Below are 21,508 nucleotides of genomic sequence, written 5' to 3'. Positions count from 1 at the left end.
TTTAAAAAACGAACAATAAAAGTGAGTACACATTTGTTTGGTGCAGGACAGACTTTCCTATGATGTAATCATACATTTTACAAAAGTGTGATATTTCGTGCATGAAAAGAAGACTTTTGTCCTGTCTGTGACATTTATAAGGATCACTTTACAATGCAGACTTAACTGAAAGGAAAAGTCATAGGAAGTTGAACACATTAAGTTCAAATAGCATTATCCAAAAAGTCCCAAAGAGAATTTATAACAATTATAAAAATCAAAGAAGGGTTTAGCCCCAATATAAGAAATTATTGCTCTGAGAAGATGTTTGGCAATAAAACATAGAACAAAAACTCTGAAAACCAAAACCCTTAAAATGGAATGAAAATATACTTATTAAAATTGTCCTTATGAGATTGTGTGAGATATGAACAAAAGAACTCCATTATTTAATACCAGATACATCACAAGAATCTTAGGCTAGGAACTCAGATCTTATTTTAAATACATTTCTTTAAAAAATGTGAAAATCCTCTGAAAGTTGTAAGCCTCGATATTTATCTAGATGTTTCAACTCAGAGATCTCTCTTCAATAAAGAACTTACCCCCGAAATGGAATTATTTAGAAGCCTAAACCCAGTTTTTTCTCACATGAAATTATTCTATTGGAATAAAACACCCATGTTTCAAGTAGAGAAATACGAAGAAGAAAATTAAAACATAAACTAGTTAAGGGAATCCTGAAAACCAGGAACACCCTGCCAATTGCCACGATGAATTAAAATAGCCAATGCTCATCAGTGTCTTTAACAGAAAAAAAATCAGGCGCATCATGAAATGTCACCATACCTGCGTGCACTATAAACGACTACGGCACACACGCTGTAAAATCTTCACTCTCAGAAATAAAGCACACTTCATTTAACTGCTGCAAAACACTGCTGCAGAGAAGCCCAGTACATTTTTTTTCAGGCAACTGATCCAGCTTTCCACCAGCCCTGTGACCTTTGAACTCCCTTCTGCCCCCCTCCTCTCGCTTCTGCAGTCAAAGCCTCCGAGCTGGTCTCATTTGCATAAGGCTCAGGCAGTCCTCCAGCAGCTGAAACGGAATGCTGGGTAAGGAATTGTGGAACTGCGGTTCTGCCAGGCTACCTGAATCACGGGAGAGCAGGAATACGCGATGGGGAGTGGGCACGGGTTTTACTGGGCTGTCAGCATCACATTCCCCCGTGTCTATTAATGGATAAACGATTTTAACGCTTTGTTTTAGAGTCCTATTCTCACTGCTTACTCCCTCCCCACCAAAAGAAGCTGTCAGCAGCGACTATGGTAACCAAGGAAACCCAAATAGTCAAATGCTTCATTTAAATACGTGTGGAAGGCCAATTTTAAATTTTCATTAACTTCCCTTGTTTTTGAAACACAGCTTTTTAAAAAATTCAAATACATATTGCACGTATAATCAGGCACATGGGCTATTTCTTTTTGCTGCTGTGGTTTAAACAGCATCTTACAGGCATAAATTTATATTAGTCACTACACAAATACATGAGGTCACTATAGTAATTCTGTAAAATGTTAAATGTGCCCAAGTGCCTTAGAGACTATCATCCTAAGTGGTGTCCAAAAATTAATTGTAAAGAATTTAGGTCCCAGGATGCCTTTAAAACAATACAGCAGTAAAAATGTAGAGCAAAGTTAAACTATGTATTTAAATCTAAAGATTCATATAGCAGCAACGCTCGTCTGGCTTTGGCAAAGATATTCAGAATCAGTGTTGTGCTATTATTTTCCAGTTATTTCTTCCCTTATTTTGCTACACACAACAATCTCTCTATTTGAAACAGAAACTTCTCTATGGCTCATAAATGCAAGAAGTGGTTATTTTCTACATAGAAAAGGTCATGTGTGTACACATTTTATAAATATACATAAAGACGCATAATCTTTCTAAATGGTAAACCAACAAAAATATGCATCATTAAATAATCTCTTCTTCTTAAAAATTAAGCAAATTTGTTTTTCTCTAAGTATCAATGAATAATATTTATAAAGTAAAAGGTTTTGTGCAATAATCTTTTCCATTTGTCAAAAGAAATAGAACATGAAAAATTAAAAGCACACAACAAATAAATATAGATATGTATTACTAAAGTATAAAATACATTGTTCTAATAGTGTTATTAACATTTCAAAATTTCCTTGTTTTTAAATTTTTTAATTCAAATAATTGAATATTCCAAACCTTCCTTTTGCAGTATACTAAAACACATCAACAAATTTTGAATGATATATTATCTAATTTATAAGACAGGTAAACTATTGCAATACAGCTTGTTTTAACACTGGAAAAATGATTTTGAAGCTTTTTATGTGAGCTATTTGTTAGTAGTATTCTCTTTTATATTATTTCTGCATACATAAGAAATTAAAAATTATTGGATGAATTTGTTTCTTACCCATAAATTTTTAAAATAGAATAAATAACTTTTCAGTTTAATATAATGATATCAACATTTCTCTGTCACATCTGACTACATCGACAATTTAATCACATTGGGTCAATTCAAGTGCATCCTTAATATTATACACTACAAATATCTTGCAAAGTTTTTGTTTAAGGGAAAACACACACCAGCCCATTCTAATTTAAATCCAGTCAAACACAAGGAAGTGTTGGACTAATTTATAAAATCACCAACCTGTTCAAATAGCTGTAGTCTTAGTCCTTGCACTCTTTATTCATTAGGATCCAAAATAAATGATCATTTTATAATACGTGTCAGCATCACCGAAGACACAGTTCTTCCTGGTTCAGAGGAATCTTCTTAAATTTCCCAGCCCTGTGTTTTATTGCTTGTACCATATGCTTTATTGTTCAGCAACAAGAGCTTCACTCTGCACAAAGACTCATTACCTACTGCTTGCTGCACGGCATCAGCCTCACTGAGGCTGCCTATATGTGATCACATGGAGTTTTGTCTGAGAGAGCCAGGCGTGCCACTGACTTCACTGTGTCTATGGATATTTTTATCATCTGAGGTCTACTAGGAGGAAGGAATAACAGATAAGGAAGCTGCTCTAAGTCACTAATGCAGCACAACTTATGGAAATCCCTTCACAAGATTTTTTTTTATTATTATTATTATAGAAAATGTTTGAGCAAGCTCCAAAAGAAGTTAACTAGATTTTAGTTTAATAAGAGGCTGAATAATAATTTAAGGAAGGAGGACTTGCAAAAAGCCATTTCTTATCTCATATTTTCTGAAAGTACTTTTGTACGAATGTTATTAAAGAGCCTTGCGCTACTGAATGATTTGGCAATATGTTTTAACCTTTAGATTGCTGGCATTTCTTTTTCTTGGTGTTTTGTTTTTTGTAAAAAGATAATTGCTGTTTCCTTCAAAATATCCTCAATTAAAATCTCAATCACTAAAAGATACTATATATGAATAAAAATAGATATCCTAATTACTTTTGATAAAGTAGATGAGAAGATGAATCTTTTTTATTGATGTATATAAACGAAGTAGATGATTAATTTATCTTTTCAAAGGATGACACATTCCTAGAACAGCAGACTTAAAGGAACAATGCAGATTTCAATTTAAGTTCTAAAGGACATATGGTTTTTATTAATTTTTTAAATTGTAGTATCTTATTTTAGACCACTTACCTCAATAAAACATATGATTTACCTTATCTGATTTCCATGTTAACAAGTAGTTTCAGGGAAAACTATTCAACATTTACAGGAATTTTCCACTGCACAAATGTTACATTAATATACATATATACAAATATGTGTGTGTATGTGTGTGTAGTCAGATTGTCTTTCTAAAAATATTTTTAAATATATAAAATTATTTCTCCAAAACTGAAAATGGATTGTGGATTTCCAAATAAAGAACTATTTAGTTATTGGAATTTATTTTAAAAAATCGATTTCTTATCTCTTTAATGACTAAATTAAAATGATGTTTGAAAGCTTGTTACTTTTAAGTCTCAGTGAAAATCTTATGACAAATACATGCAAAGTGCAACAAAGAGCACACACAGAAGGAAAAGTCAGAAGCACCAAAAATACAGATGAGAAAATAAATTTTCTGAATAGTTAGATATATAGTAATTTAATGGTACTTATAAATAATTCAGTAATTAAAAAGTGAATGTACATATACATGTATATATATTTCCTTAAGCCTTCCATTAATAAGAAATTCTTTTGGGGCAAAAAATATTATAATTCAAAATTTTTTGTGTGTCAATGGAAAGTTTTAAAAACAATTTAAAACCAGAATAGGCAAGTATGGTTAAGTAGCTTAGCTTTTAAATACAATGAGTTAATCTTTCTTTATAATATTATTTGCAGGGTTAGCATTGATTTACAATGTTTATGACTTAAATAAATACCTTTTGATGGGTTTTTCTTAACATTGAAAGAAATATTCAGATATGTTTTAGATACCACCATTTTAATACATTTGTCCCCAAATGTTCATGTTCATTTTTAGCACAGCATTAGAGCTATGCTAAAGCTGCAAAACCTTGAGGCATTAAAAGAAAAGGGAAAACAAAGTGTTTCTGGTTTATAGTATACTTCTGGGTTCTTAAGATATGTACATCCTAGTTAATGTATTTGATCATGTCACCCATGCTAATGTACAAGGAAGTAAACAAAAGGCAGCCATTTTTTTCTTACTGCATCACTTCAAAAACAGTGAAATAAAATGGTTGCCCAATGGAAGGAAAGAAACAGCAGAAAACTAAGTTACTTGTAAGTTTTTAGAAAGTGGGAGTGGGAGAACAAGAGTTGGGAAATTGGGAAAAAAATCCACATATATGTGAAATTTGTGTGTATATATGCAAAGGAATAATGTAACAATAAGAAGGAACTATAAATAAATACAAGGAATATGAAAGTAGCTAGCAATTAAAACAAATTACCGGTAAAATTGGGAGTCTCCAATGGGAAGTCTACAGTGTATGGTATTAAATATAAGAACCTGACAATTTATTCATGTTGAAAAAGATATTTAGAGGTAGATATCAGAACTAGAAAGAGATAGAATGAATCACGGGATGGTAATAATCTCTCCAGGTCAGCTATTGTCATAGATGACCTTGGTGAATTATTTCAGCATCTTATGCCTTAGTTTTCAAGACTGCACACCGGGAACAGAAAAGTCTTTAGAAAGTATGTCATGGAAACCTATAGCAATAATTTGTACTTCAATTCCTTAAATTGGCTTTAACCAAGTATTGTCAACTAATATTAATAAAATGGAAAGATATGATATAAAATCTAATGATTGCTTTAAAAACTTTTTAAATAAATTATTCTAACTACACAGACAAACAAGTATAACAAGTAGATAGGACTTTTGGAAGTAAGAGGTGATTTTTTTTCTAATACATGCAGAAAAAATATAATTAAATTTAGGAAGTACTATAATTTGAAATCTCATAAAATTGCCTCAGGAGAAAAACAAATTACAAAATATGCCCATTCTTCTAATCAAAACTCTGGAATCAGTGAGATGGCAAGAGGATAGTCCCAGAGATTCTCAAATTACACAAAGAACAATGGTGGCTCGGCTTATAAAACAATTTTATGGGCCAAGAATTTTTTAAATATGAAATTAACAAAGAAACACAAGATCATAGCTTTAAGAAGCAAATTCCATCCAAGATTAAAAGGATGTTTTAAAATACTTTGCCATATTAAAAGCTGTGAATTGGAAAAAAATTATGTCAACTCTTACAATTGACTCTTTATTAGCTTCTTTTTTCTCTAAAGACAAATAGGCCTCATAGAATTCTTTTATTTACTCCCCTTTCCTACAAAATAAACAAACCTTATCAGAAGTAATGCAAAATATTTGTTATCCAGTTCTTGCAGTAATTTAGACATGAACTTATGCTAACTGGATGATCTCTTGAACATTCTACTGCATGAAGAAAGATTTACTAACACCATCACCTGTGTTTCCTGGAACCATATTAACTGGTATACATACCAGTTGCTACTATTGGATTCACCCTTGATGAGGCTGGATTTTCTTGCTCTATTTTCTTCTCCTTCACAACACATTCAGAGAAGTCAATAAATTAGCTACGTCAACCTCAAAATCCAGGACTAATTCAATTCAATTGAACAAACATTTATTGAGAGGATACCGTGTATCAAGCTCTGAGACAGTTGCTAGGGATATAAAAATGAAATATACACTGTTCTCAAGAACATCATAATCTCTTTAGCTTAAAATTTAAAAAATGTGCTGAGCATGTTATATGAAAGTGTTAAATGGTACTTTTTCAAAAGTTTGTATATTTTATTGAGTATATATTTTATGTATATACTTATTTATTTTCAATATATCTGCTAAAATCAGAAAAATCCTTTTTGTAATTAAAAATAATTTATCAAATGTCAAATTGTAATGTATCCTGTTAGTTTTGGATATTATAATTTAGAAGAGACAAAACTTCTCTTCATAGTAAAATATTTTAAATAGAATAAAAATAATGGCAACAAATTCTTTGCAATTCTTTCCAGCAAGAAGTAAAGTCTGATTCCCTCCACCTTTATCCTTAGTTGGTCTGAGTGACTTGCTTAGCCAGTAGAGGCTGCAGCAGTGATGCTCTGGAAAGTCCAAGTCTAGGTCCTAAGAAACCCTGTGGCTTCCACTTGAGCCTCTTGAAACACTCGGTCCAAGAACTCTGAGCTGCCATGTAAGAGGATTCACTGCCCTGAGGCTGTCATGATGGAGAAGCCACATACGGGCACTCTGGGAGAAAAGGGAGTTCCTAGTAGTAAGTGGTACTTTGGGAAAAGCCCAGAAATAAAGGCAAGAGCTTTACTAACTATAATAAGAGGGACTTTGAAGAGACTTGGGTGACAGGAGATTTAGGCATGTATTGGGATTTTGAAGGAGGATGTCTGGTGCTCTCTCTTAGATCCCTCTGAAGCTGAGGGTGAGAAGATGTTTGCAACATGCAGGACTTTGTAAAGTCACCAGGGGATAAGATAAGAGGTATGGGCAAAGCAATGAGTAAAGAAGACAATTTTGACAGTTGAGGAGGGGCTAGCCTGGTGGAGCACTGGGGCAGCAGCTGGGATCTGAAAAAGAATCAGGGAGAAACAATGGGGGCATGAAATAAAGGCGGTGACAGAGGAAGGAGAAGAAAGGAATCCATCAGTGAGAATGATGAAATATTTAAAATTGTTTAGATAAACTGGTCTCTGATTTTATTGATAGCCTTAAAAGTCAATGATTCAATGATTAAGCTGCCAATTAGATCCAAAAGAGCATTAATTAAAGTAGTTTCATTACACAGATTCAGTAATTTCACAGGTATTTTTATTTGTATTTGCCTCAGTTGGTTAACTTTCTAGCACTGTGAAAAATTATTAGTATCAAACATTGTTAATGTTATGTTTGGGAGGCTGAGAATAACTGTAAAACAATAGGATCTCACTTAAATAAAGTACGCAGTGGATAGTGTTTATATTTTTTTCTTGTGTCTGATTTCTAATTTAGGAAAAAAATGTGGAAAAGACACATATGTTTTAGTTATGCAAAGATAAAAAACAGATAATTTTGGATAATGCAAACTAAGACTTAAAACACACACACACACATACATACACACACACGCCACCATTATCTATTGAAGTAAACAAGCCTACTGGAGTTTTATCCTTTCGATTTTTCATTCTATTTGGATATTAGACTACCAAAGCAGCAGATGTTAGCTTAAGTCGTCAGTGAATGGCCATTCAGAATGTTGCAGGTTAAGTGGTAAGGATAGCTCTATAATTGCTGCTACTGCATCTACAATATGTACATAAATCATTTGAACATGGCCGTAAAGAAGTCTTTATACAAAGTGACACAGAGAAGAAAGTATCCAGATTTTTTCCTCACCCTTAAGTCTCTATCATTACAAAGGCATTAGAAAACAGCATTTATCGAGAGAAAAGAATAAGTGAAGCGAACCTTCTCTCAGAGAGTACGAAAGATACATTTATTTCTTAGTGACCATAAATGTTGACTGTAATGATTTCTTCTTATGCTGAATTAGATGTCTAAACTGTGACAAAATAAAACATGGAGTAAAATAGCATACGCTAAAGTCAAATATGAACGGAGCAGGTTTAAAAAAAAATAGGATTGATGGAAAACCCATCAGTCCTATTATTGGTTGCACCATAAGCAAAAGGGTTATGACACTGCTTTTGGGGTCAAGGCATAAGAAAAATAGTTTTATATATTTTATTTCACCAATACAAATCCACAAATACTTGGCTAATAGAATGAGCATACTTTTATTTGTATCACAGAGACTTACAGAAACAACTTTGGCATATTATTCATCTGGGTTCAGTTCATTTATTGATTTATGCATTAATTCATACATTTATCCATTTTACATTCACTGAGTTCTATAGTCTTGGAACGAAGTTCATTGTTCTGATATGTTAGGGAGATTGCAGTCTGCAAGCTAAGTGCCTCTTCATCTAGAGGCAAGAGCAGATAAAAAGAGATGTTACAGCATAATGAAATGAGTTCTATAATTAAAGAATATATAAGAATATACAGCCTGGGCAACGCAGTGAGCCCCTGTCTTTAAAAAAAGAAATTAAAAATTAGTTGGATGTGGTGGTGTGCACAATACTATCTAAAAATAGCTAATAGTTATCAAGAATTTACAAAATCCAAAGGGCTCTGCATGTATTAATTAACTCATATAACTGTCACAACAAGCCTATGAGGTAGCTACTTTTACTATCTCTAATTTACAGATGAAACCATTGAGGCATCACGCGATAGAGACTGTAATCCAACCCAGGTAGTGTGGTTTTAACCCAGTATGGCTCTACTGTGACATCTTATCTAAGGTAGTCATGGTGGGCTTTGCAGCAGAGGTGACATGGGAAATAAATCTTCAGGAATGAGTAGGAGTTCTTTTACAGAATATAAGGGTATTCTAGGCAGAAGGGCTAGAATGTACACAGATAATGAGGCATGACTAATGTCTGTGTGAAGGAAACTAAAAATCACTCTGAAAATGCTAAGATTTTTTTTTATCTCGATAGGACTGTGCATTTGTAATGCCGGGATGTTTGAAATGCATCTTAGAGTCTGTCTGTAGTCATACAAGGTATTTGACTGGTTTGATTACAACTGAGTTTTATTAAATAACTAAGGAGATTCTTAAAAGAATGAATTTGACAGAGGGTTTGGAAGAAGGGAGATTCATAGATTCTGTCTATGAACCCAGATAGACAATTCTGTCTGTCACAGTTAACTTTTAAAAGCACGGAATTTCCCTCAGTGGCCTGATTAAAGGTTAAGAAAGAACAAAGAGTGGTTACTTTGTTTACAATAAAACTTCAAATCTTGAAGACCATAAGTTGTAATACTCACGTAAGAAAACTATATAAAAGTATTCTGTGCAGATTAAACTCATGCTCCTGATCAGGAAATCCACCTCCATGCTTTCTATTAATCATACAACATGAATAAATACAAGAAATAAATTAGATTTCTCCTTTAGGCAAATGTTTTAATGAGCTTAATTCCATGGCTTGCTATTAATGCTAGTGACTGGCTTCTTTGATATGAGGCATGCATTTTCTTTCTTGTTCATATAGTCAGCTTCCTATTTAGTATTCATTATTCATGTCTATTTTTATCAAAGAGCACTATTACATGAAACCATGATCCAAACATATTTGGCTCTGTTTTTTATTTTTGGAAGGAAGGAAATTATACAGCCTTCTTACACTGGGGTATGACTGCTATATACACATGTTGTTATAGTACACATGTGTTCGTTCATATTAGAAGGTAGTGGTATTTAATCCTCGTGGTCTTGCTAAAGGACAGATATTCTTTTCACACCTTTATTAGTTTAGAACATCAACATTTCATTCAAGAAAAGCACTTAGCCTTGTAAACAAACTAGTAAAAACAAGTTATTTTGATAACAGTCTTAATAAACTCTACTTACATATTCTAAGAATTTCTTATGTGAATAGCCGACTATGTGGTATTAAGAACAGAGAGGAGTGTAAACACATTTTATTGGAATATTATGCCCCCTGATAACTTTAGCTGACAACCATGGATACTACAGCAACTGTTACTCTTTGTAGGCCATAGCATGATTTGGATCTTTGCCTTTTTAATTACTGATGATTATCTATGGAACATTCAATTATGATAGCCGAGACAAAATTGGGCATTATACTGCTACTGTTTCCCAGTCACTCACAGTGAGGTGCTTGAAAGTTGTCTCTATATATTCATTACATCATATTTATACAATATTTATTTGCCCTAGGAAGCCTATGGCTACATCACTCCAATTTACTATATTCTGTGGCTACTGTGGAACCAGGTAGCAACAAGAAGAATGCAACTTTTACATATAAAAAAATTTTAAGGAACCACATTCATAATAATTAAAGCTTTAAATCACCCAAATATATTTAATGATATTTATATATATAGTAGGATATATACACATTTACTAATATAGTAGGATATCAGATAGTGATTAAAATCAGTCATTATGATTTTGTAAAAACAATAAGAATGTTTACAAAATAATAATCAGTGAAAAAATTGGCCAGAAATACAAACAAATATGATGACAACTAATAGCTATAGAGGAAGACTAGGGACAAATATAAAAAAAATTAAGAGATTGTCAGCCAGTATAAAACAATATGCACACTGTGATCTCAGTGTTTTAAATATACACGAATGTAAAATAATAGAAAAAATATAATCAAAATGATAAAATCTCTTAGAATTTTATAATAGGTCCATTTAATTTTCTACTTTGGTTTTTTCTATATTCTCCATCTTTCTGTTATTAATATAATGCCAAATTTAATATTAGAATTGTTACTGTAATGGAATTAGTTATAATAAACATTATTTTAATCAGAAGAAAAGCATTTTTTTAAAGGAATACCGTTTAAATAATTGCAACTGCTGTTATGTTTAAGCTTTTAGATATCAAGGAAATTGATCTTTGCTACTACTCTCCACCCTGAGGCTGAATTTGAAACTTGATGCCATACTAGGATCCCTAAAGACTTGATTGCTTTGATTGAGGAACAGATTTCTTTGAAAATTTTCTTTAAGAAATCACACACTATGCTGCTCTTCTAAATTTGCTTCCCAGGTACTGCAAGGGGGTTCACATAACTGTTTCCATTCTTTCCCTAGGTGGCGATAGATCAAAAGGGGTGATTACAAGTGGCACATTTAGGTGTCAGGGAGTGACACTACAGAGCCAGCTGCCAAACCCTACATCATGATGAATTAGTTTACTTGTCTGGGGGAGTGGGGGAGATTTTATTTTCACGAAAAATTACAAGGGCACTACAGGGATGTGGTACTTGTTTAAGTTGGAGGAAGATCTTCAGAAGCTACAAAAATTTGTAGCTAGGCATTATGCAGTTTCATGTGAAATTTAACAGCAGACACATCAGAGAAGGCCTGTGGCACATGCACCTAATTGGAAAAATATTAGTGTCTTTATACTACGTCTCTGTTATACTCTGAGGGTGCCTGGAAGACAAAAGTCCAGCAGCTGAACTCATGCTTTCTTGCTATCCCAGAGAGACCTGGTGCTGAAGTTTTCTGAACCTATGCATATTGTCATTGAATTTTGTTATGGTTATTAATTGTGATAAAAGAAAAACTTCAGCCAAATTAAATTTAAAGGAGTGTAAGTGAGCAATGAACGATTCACGAATTGGGCAGCCCCCAGAATCACAGCAGATTCACAGAGACTCCAGAGCAGCCACGTGGTGGGAGAAGATTTATAGACAAAAAAAGGGAGATGAGGTACAGAAACAGCTGGGTTGGTTACAGGTTGATGTTTACCTTATTTGAACACAGTTTGAACACTTAGCAGTCTATGAGTGGTTGAAGTATGACCACTGGGTTGCCCAAGACTCAGTTATCATTACAGGTGCACACTCCTAAGTTAGGTTTTCAATTTTGTCTGACTATTAAGCTAGGTTACAGTCCATCCACTCCTCCACCAGGATTCAAATATATAAGTACGGAGTCTTTCTCAGGCCATATTTACTTTGCTTTCACAATTGTGTACTAAAAGAGAACCAGTCCTCACGTAGTGTTTCCCAGGCAACAATTTGAGAGGTAGCTTTTAATTTGTATTGCCCAATAAATCTTTGGCTGCAAATGGGAGGCTCTGGTATAGAAGCACATTTTCAGTCTATAGCACAGCAGTAATGTGAATATCATCCTCTGACTTCTCACAATCTCTTCTTTCCTTCATCGAGTTAACTCTCCCACCCTCTTGAAGGCTCAGCTCTAAAGGGCCCCCACTTTGGAGCCTCTTCCCATATCCTTTAACATGGAGTGAAAAAACTTGTCCCTTTCTCTCTCTTTCATATCTCTTTATTACTCTACTATAAATTTTATAACACTGTGCCTTATTAATGTGTTTGTATTTCTTGAAAGATATTAATAAACTGCAATCTCAAGAACAAAGGCCTTGTCTTATTCGTATCTGTATCTTTAGAGTCCACCACAGACCTTACCATGAGAAACACTCAACACTATTGAACAAGTGTTTGTGAAAGTGCTTTTAGAATATAGATATAAAGTGGACACGAGCTTTGAGACAGCTATCTTTAGAATGTGCTGGTAAGATTCAAATTGCTCAGAGGACAGAATTATTGTTTAACACTTACTTCCAGTTTGTGTTTTTCAAGCTTGTCTAAATGAACCAGATGAAAATCTGGAGATACTGCATATACTTTTACTCCCCCAACAACAGGGTTATGAGAATTGGATCAGACAAAATGTCTTGCATTTTTCCCCCAGTTGCAGCTGTTCCACAGCTGGTAACACATTTTCAGCCTTGTTAAAAATTTATCCTACTGATAAAACTTCTTGGGCCCTTCTCTCAAGCACCAATCATCATTATCATCCCTATTGTCAATGACTTTTCTCCTTTCCCTCTTTTTCATTCAAATGCAGAAGAGATGTGCTTCAACCTGCCTCCACGTCTGTCCAAGACCAGTTCTGTGATTTTGCACACAGTTATCTAACATAGCCTCTTTGGAGTCACAGGTAGATTTCTTTTAAAATAGTGATACTTGTACATCAGGGGATGTTCAGGCTTTGCTAACAGCCCTTTGTAAACATTTTTACATTTTGAATCAACACATCAGCAAATATATACTACTACTTCTGTCAACAAAAGCTTTCTGTCAACTCATGGCATGAGTTAAATAAAAAATGAAGTTAGAATAAAATGTTCATGTGTTAATTAATATTACATATAAACTGGCTTTTCATGTATATTCATTCAGAATTAATTTCACTGGACTTTATTAGTATTTAACGTAAGAAATACTTATTGAGACATTGATTAATAATGAGAATCCCTCCCTGCCCATCCCAGTTAAACCTACAACAAACAGACCAGAAAGAAAAAGGTTTACAAAATAGAAATTCCTTACCGGTTTTTTTGTCTCTCACAACTGTCTATCTTTTCCATTTAAGAGAAAGAACATACTGTGGGTAGCAAATATTAAAATTTAAGCTTGCTGTGGATAATTTTCTAAGACAAAAGAAATTACGGTGTGGACTGTGTTGCAGCAATTTTGTAAACATTGGCATTAAATTCTCTGAAGAGAGAGTAAATGTAATATTTGTAGAGAGAATACAATCCAAATTAACAGTCCATTTTGGATTCAGTGAATAAGCTGCCAACATTAAAATGACTTTTTGTGGAATATCAAGAAACCAGAACAAATAGAAGAATCATTACTGAATTGAAAAAGTAAGAAATTACTCTTGAAGAAGAGGAAAAAAAAAAATCAACCATTCTCGCGTTTTGAGCTCAATTTCATACGGTCTTTTAGGGGGGTTGTGTGTCCTAACTTGAATATATTCAACCTTGGATGGACTCAAATTTTCTCCTAAGAAGTTGTAAACATTTGCTTTCATGTTTAGGTAGACATGAAAGGTAGAAAGACCACTTACTTGTAACTTTATCCAGTTTTACTGATGACAAATGTAAGGCATAAAAATTTCGAGTGGCTGCTTTCCTAGTTTAGACTAATGCTCTTTTCAACTCAAATATTCTGACTTTTTATTATTTAACTGCAGAAAAATTTAAATTTTATTCAAAGGCAGAATTTGACAAGTAGTAGTCCTTACTAACTAATCTAAGGAATTAAAGTATTTCCTTTTGTATGTAAGACAGGTAGTATTTAAAGGCATGTCTTCTGGCCCTAAATCCACTATGCAGAAGTGGACAGCTATCACTAAATATAAAAGTAATAGCATTTTTTGCTTCTCAAATGTAAGCTCCAGTGAGCCAAATCACATCATGAACACTAGTGAAACAAACAGTTTAAAGCGATTAAAGACACACCACTAAAATATCAGATCTGCAAGCCAAATACATAAACGGAAAAAGTCTGGTTTACCATAAGGATCTGCACTTCATATCTGATTGAGCAGTTAACAAAATTATACATAGATATTTTGAGCTTTGCTTTTAGATAGTACACCTGATTGCTGAATTGCTTTGCTTCCTACCTAAAACAGAATGATTTGAACAACTCAAACTCCATTTGATAGCAAATGCTACAAAACTGCAGTTATGCTTCCTGTGGTTTAGGTGGACACTATCAGAGTAGATAGGATGGCTGTAGGGAATAGAGAGACTCATTCAGTGGGAACCAGATAGCTTACGAGTGGAGAGAAAAGGTAGTGTAAAGCTTGGCTTAGCTACAGAGTATCATGACAGAAGAGGATGCAGGAAAAGAGAAAGATGGATGAATAAGGATTGTTCGTGAGAGTTATAAAAGTTGTGGTTGAGGTGATTACTAGCAAAAGGTAGTAACTACTCAGTTCTCTTCCTCCACAGGCTAGTGACATGGGTAATTTTCAAAAGGGCTTTACAAAAGTCACTGAGCAATTTCTTCTGCTTCTAGAGATGGCTATATCTATACTATTTACATTGATATTCCCATTCAATAAACATTTCCACCATATAACTAGGGGAAAATTTCCTGGTAAAATAACAAGAACATTTCCTAAGGAAAGCAATAGAATCTAATCGTAATCTTTGTCTTTGGACAAGGAGGAGTACAAAATGATCTGTTAGTTTAAGAAAAATATAACCTCATGCCTGTAATCCTAGCACTTTGGGAGGCCGAGGAGGGTGGATCAGGAGGTCAGGAGATCGAGACCATCCTGGCTAACATGGTGAAACCCTGTCTCTACTAAAAATACAAAAAATTAGCAGGGAGTGGTGGTGGGTGCCTGTAGTCCCAGCTACTTGGGACGCTGAGGCAGGAGAATGGTGTGAACCCGGGAGGCAGAGCTTGCAGTGAGCTAAGATCGCGCCACTGCACTCCAGCCTGGGTGACAGAGCGAGACTCCATCTCAAAAAAAAAAAAATTGCATTCAGAGTGATTTCATAATATGAGACAAATAGAATAGGAAGATACTTAAAGTGCACAATACATTTAATATTTGTTTTTATAGATCTCTTGTTTTAATTGTATTATTTTATATTCTAACGTGTCAAAGCTAAATGGTGACAATAGAGCCTGATTTTCCTCATTAGTACCACTATTAGTTTCATCACACATCCCTTTTCTTTTATTTACTTGTGAATGACTCTGGGACTCCTTGCATAAAGTCTATTAATAAATTATTTTTTGTTCATTTTTTAAAAAGTGTCAATTTCCCAGCATTTATCTTGGTCTAGTGTATTTAAAGATTTACCCGTTAGAAAGCTAAAAATTAAGATAGTAAAAAGCTTGTTCAACTGAAGACCATATCTTATTTCACTTAGCCTTTATCTATGAGGAGTATTATACCATGCAGAACAAGTGATCTTAGAGGGGACACTTTCATCAGTAGAGATCAATAGTTGACAGACTGTATTATTTGTATGTTTCACCTTCATGGACCAGGCTCTTTTTCTAGTACCAGAGAGATTTATTAATAAAAGGACCAAAGTACCAGATAACCAAAATTTTGAATATAATGAAAACAGTCAGAAGAAATAAAAACTCCTATATTCCAATTTTTATATGATTAACAGGCAAAGTAATTTGCTTTTTTTCTTCTTTGCACATTTCTCTCTCTGTCTCTCTCTGTCTCTCTCTCTCTCTCTCTCAGTAGTCTCTGACACATCACGTTATTGAAGCCTATGCTGCACTCTAGTCTATGCTGTACCATAGATGATTTAGATGAGTTTGTAGATTTGGTTAGTTGGGTACTATACCACTGTCATCAGTCACAATAGAGTATCCCTTTCAGCAACCTATGCCTGTTAGAAGATTAATAATGAGAATAATCATGGCAAGATGAATGTCATTATAGGTCACCACTTGCACAGCTCCCTTTAGAGATGCAAAGATTGATTGTGGGGAACTAAAGAACATTAGATAACTGAGTGCTGGCAAAATTAATTTTCCCATTTACAATCAATTGAGTAGTAGGTAAAATCATTGACACTTTCACATGCATGCTGTTTAATTTTTTTTAATTTGTAATTATCATGGCTACATAGGAAACAAGAGGGATCTGGTGATTTGACTAATCAGAGTAAATGTGTATATTCATGTAAATGTGTGTGTGTATGTGTGTGTGTGTGTGTCTTACAAACTCTTTTATTATCTTAACCTGAATATTTTCCCCTTGTTTAATAATGGAATGATGGATTTCTTTTCTACAAATGGTTTTTAAATGTAAATAGCAACTTAAATGATACAGATATGGTCCTCCCTGAAGGCAGAGAAAATTGCTCACTAACTTATGTAAAACCTTTGAAAATCTACATGCCACGATAAAAGGTAAACCCCAAGCAGGTCATGTGGACTGCTCTTGTGCTTTCAGATAACCCTTCATCAGCAATTATACATTTAAATTATTTTAAGATCCAGGCTGGCAGTATATTTGTATGAGCAGGTATAAGACATCAGCAACTGTGACAATGGCAGTGAATGAGTAGAGTATACCCAAGGACATTAATATTCAGACTCTTAAAATCCACCATGCTGGCCAAATAAAATAACCAAATGTTGCCATATTCTCTACTGTACAATAGGTTTTTTTTTCCCCCCTTAATTTTTCAACTCTCCCTGTGGTCCTGATTTTCTTTTTACATTGTTAGTGGCTTTTTAAAAATCTGCGTGAATACCTTATCTTTGTATAATATTTATTCTCAAAATTCCCCTAGTAATTTATGGAACTATTCAGGTTGAAAAAAGGGAAAAATGGCCAATATTAATAAGAATATTAACTCTCTCTAACAATATTGACTCCATTTAGCAAAGTGAAAATTAACTAAGAAACCGGATTCCATTTTCTTCACACCTCTAAACATAACCTCAAACTTTAATAAATGCAGGCTACATAGTAAGAGAATTAAATCCAAGCCCCTAAAGGCAGAGGTTTCTAGGAATGTGCTTATAATAGAGTTTCACCTGGGATTCAATTAAATATTTAGTGAGAATGGCTGAAAGGAAGGCGCTGTGCTGAAAGCTGTGGGGGAGGCAGAGATGAATACGACACAGTTTTTGTCCTCTAAAATGTCATGATCAATGGCAGCCAACACATTTAACTTAGAGTGTGGGGTATATATGGTTGTGGGGGAGCTCCCTCCTCTTTCTCCTCCAGCATCAACAAACTGGTCTATATTTGCACAGTCCTATCATCCTTTCCCCCAGTTTTACAAGATGAAGTATCCTTTTATTCTTTTCAAGGCCAATCTTTCCTTATGTGCCCTTGATCTCATTTTCTCCCTCTCTCTAATTCACTCTCCCTCTTTCTTCACCGATATGATACTATAAACCAGGGGTCAACAAGTTTATTCTGTAAAAAGCCACACAGTAAATATTTTAGGCTTTTGCAAAACATATGGTTGCCGTCACAACTACTCAACTCTGTTGTTTTAATGCGAAAGCAGCTGTAGATAAACAAATATATAAATGTACGTAAACAAATGAATGTGACTGTGTTCCAATAAAACTTTATATGTAGACATTAAAATTTGAATTTAATAACATTTTCATGTATCATGAAGTGTTCTTTTCTTTCTTTTTTTCAATCACTTAAAAATGTAAAACCACTCTTTGAAGGCCACATACAAACAAGTAGTGAGGCAGATTTGTACCACAGGCCACAGTTTGCTGACCCTTGCTATACAAGATTGCCACTTTTGCCACCTTTCCTTTTCGACTTCCCCTCAGCCTATAATCACACCGAGGAGAATATTAAAAATATTTAGCAATGACTCTGGTTTCTAACCAATCCAAATAGATAAGTTAGTCAATTAGAGCTGGTACCAGCTGTAAACAACTATTGGGTAATTTCAGTGTGTTCAGGCTAACTATCAGTTCAGATCACAGCCTCTCATTTTATTCAAAAGCCAAAACAAGAGAAGCTCTTCTTGCATTGCTCTATTGATATTTTTCCACCCTCATTTTATGTCCAATATTTTTGAGAATTATTCTAATTTCTCATCTCTCATTCAGATTCAATGAATCTGCTCCCACCGATCTTTTAAAACCGATCTTTTCAGTACAGATATTCTTTTTCTTATTTTTCTCAGACATTTGGAAATGTTCTATTTTTGTCACTCACGTTAAATTCTCCTAGTTTTCTTCCACCTCTCTGACTTTTGATTCTTGGTTGCCATGCAGGTCCCTCTTCATCCAACCTTCTCTCCTGCAACCATTCCCACTTGGAGGTCCCCGGAGTTCTTGACCCACTACTTCCTGCTCCCTTTCTGTTTGCCTTGGCAATCTAATCCATTCTCAGGGTTTGATTTTTTTTTTTTTTTGGTAGATGACCTCCATATCTACATCTCTAGTCTTGACATCTCTTTAGACCTTCAAACTTGTTTCACCACTTGGATTTGCCTCAGAAATCACAAAGTCAGTGTGTCAAACAGTGAACCTATAGTCAATGCCATCAAACACCCCTTTCCTCTTGCATCTCATACCTTGGTCCAATAACACTATCCCAGTTGCTGAATCCAAGAAACCTGGAATTACCCTCAATACTTTCCTTTCCTACCCCTAATTTGACTTATTTAGTCACTGATAATCACTGACTTTTCCTCCAAATGTTTCTCAGTTCTGCACCTTCAGCAGCATCCCTGCTACTGCTGTCTTCTCCTAAAGAGACCATGGCACTGGTCTAGTCACTGGTCCCCTTTTTCACAGTGTTACCAGGTAGGCAATCTAAAACACAAATCTAAACCAAGGAACTCCCCTGCTAAACTCCTGAGGGACACACTGTGAAGATACTAGGCATGGCACCAAGTCCCTCCACCATCTGGACTCCACTTCCTGTCTCAGTCTTATCTTTGATCATATCCTATGTTGCTTTTTATTCCCCAATAATAGAAACTGAACATAAAATGCAACCTTATGCCTCCACGACATTGCACATGCTATTCCTAATATCTAAAATAGCTTCTCTTCTCTTTATCTGACTAATGCCTACTCACATATTAAGACTCAGCCTCTGAATTCACAAAACTGGGATAAGAGCCTTTTGTCATTGTTTCCATTTTATTTGCCCAATTGTATTGAAAGTGGTCCTTCTCGCCTGTGTAACCATCTCAGTTTCACTATCAATGAGTAGGTAAAGTATGGTAGGTTAGTCATTGACTACCCAGCTCCTACTCTAATATCTGGCAAACAAGCCCAAAAGAAGAGGCTGAATGACTTGGCAAGCCATTTAGAGGCCTCTAGGAGAAAAGGGTCAGAAAATATGCCACAGGAGTCATATTGCTCGCATTCCATTCTTAGTGGCACAGCTTACTTGCTCTATGGTTTTGGGCTTTGTGCTTTTGAAGCCAGTTTCCTCATCTGTAAAATGAAAACTCCATTCATTCATGGAAAAGGATCTATTGAGCACATGCTATCTGTATTACAAGTATGATTCTAGGCACACACAAAAAATCTTTCCCTCAAGGAGCTTTCATTCTGGTGGAAGTGGAAGAAAAAGGGGACAAAGCAAATATGTAGGCAAAAAGAAACTAACTAAAATATGCAGTATATCAGATAGCGGTAAGTGCATTGGAGTAGGATGTAGAGTCTTGTGTTTCAGGGAGTGGTAAGCAATTTTTTTCTGATTAGGGAAGGGTGCATTGAGAAGCAATATTTGAACTAAGACCTGAAGGAGGTGAGGAGGTAAGCCAAGAGAATATCTGGGGTACAGAGAATTCCAGAAAGAAGAAATAGCAAATGCAAAGGATCTAAGATGTTCAACGACTAACAAGACTAACAACGATGCCAGAGTGTTGGAGACAAGTGAGCAAGTGAGGGAGTGAGGAGATGAAGTCAGATGCAGGTGATGTGATCAGGGAAGTGAGAAAATCAGCAGACACTGTTATAATTTGCAGCCCATTGTAAGAACTTTGACTTTTACTCTGAGTGAAATAAAGAGTCAGTGGAGAGTCCTGAGCAGAGGAATAAATGATCTGCACAAGGTTTAAGATGACTCTGACTGTTTGAAAGGACAGCAAGGTGGAATCAGGGGCCTCATTAGAAGGCTATTCCAAACTTCCAGATAATAGATGATGGTGGCTTGGATCACACTGTAGTAAAAAATGATTTATTCTCAATATCTTTTGGAGTAAAGCCAAAAGAATTTGCTAAATATTGGGTGAGGAAAAAGAGAGGACACAATCTTGAGTCCAAGGATCCTCACCTGTGCAGTTACAATAATGATGTTAGCAGTTTGTTCTGGGAAAGTCTGCAAAAGTTTTCAGAATGATGGGTAAGAACAAGAGTTCAGGTTAGTTCAACTTAACTTTGAGATGTCTATTACATATTCAAGTGGAGATGTCAAATAGGTAGTTCTATCTATCTATCGCTATATATAAAAGTTGAAGTTCATGGAAGGATTTCAAGCTAAAGATAAAAATTTTCCAGTGAACAGATAGTATTTAAAGCCTAGGCAGGAAAAAGAGGCAGTCTAAGGACTAGGTCCTGTGTACTCCAATGTTTAGTGATGGAGGAAATGAGGAAGAACCAGCACAAGAATCTAGGAGGCAGACAATAAGATAGGAGAAAAAACAGGAGTGTGGTTTCCTGGCAGCAAAGAGCGTCTTAAAAAAAATGAGGAGTGGCGGGGGGGTCGTGTAGCATGCATGAGGGATGAGGGGGTGATCAACTCTCTCCAACTACTGATAGGCCAAGTAAGTGGATGGCTGAAAATTGACAATTAGACTTAGAAACGCAAAAGGCACTGTGATCTTCACAGTTTCGACGAAGTTGTAAAGACAATGCCTGATCAGAGGATAAATAGCTCTTTGAAGGAGTTTTGCTAAGCAGAGGGGGAAGAAATGGGGCAGCAGATGGAAGGTGACATGGGAGAAAAGAAACTTTTCATTTGTAAAGTTTTTAAAAAGCCAGTATATTTATATGCTGATAGAAATGATATGGTAGAAGGTGATGATGATATAGGACAGTGAGGCATCCGCT

The 21,508-nt window shown here is 34.9% G+C and overlaps 1 protein-coding gene across 3 annotated transcripts in view; it reads right to left on the bottom strand.

The window, feature by feature from the left end:
- CSRNP3 (cysteine and serine rich nuclear protein 3) overlaps nt 1–21,508 on the bottom strand; it is a 221,467-nt gene that overhangs the window by 112,159 nt on the left and 87,800 nt on the right. Inside the window, exon 1 of one of the 3 annotated variants that reach the window (XM_003907555.5) lies at nt 2,682–3,127. The exons of 1 other annotated variant lie outside the window; for it this stretch is intronic. The gene's annotated coding sequence lies outside the window, so the exon portion shown is untranslated. Of the gene's footprint in view, nt 1–828; nt 1,991–2,681; nt 3,128–21,508 lie in introns of those variants that run through there. One more of the 3 variants, XM_009182354.4, reaches the window with a different exon arrangement.

Source organism: Papio anubis, chromosome 10 (assembly GCF_008728515.1).
Source record: "Papio anubis isolate 15944 chromosome 10, Panubis1.0, whole genome shotgun sequence".
In the NCBI taxonomy this organism is placed as follows: domain Eukaryota; kingdom Metazoa; phylum Chordata; class Mammalia; order Primates; family Cercopithecidae; genus Papio; species Papio anubis.
This window is presented reverse-complemented; position numbering and strand designations above follow the sequence as displayed.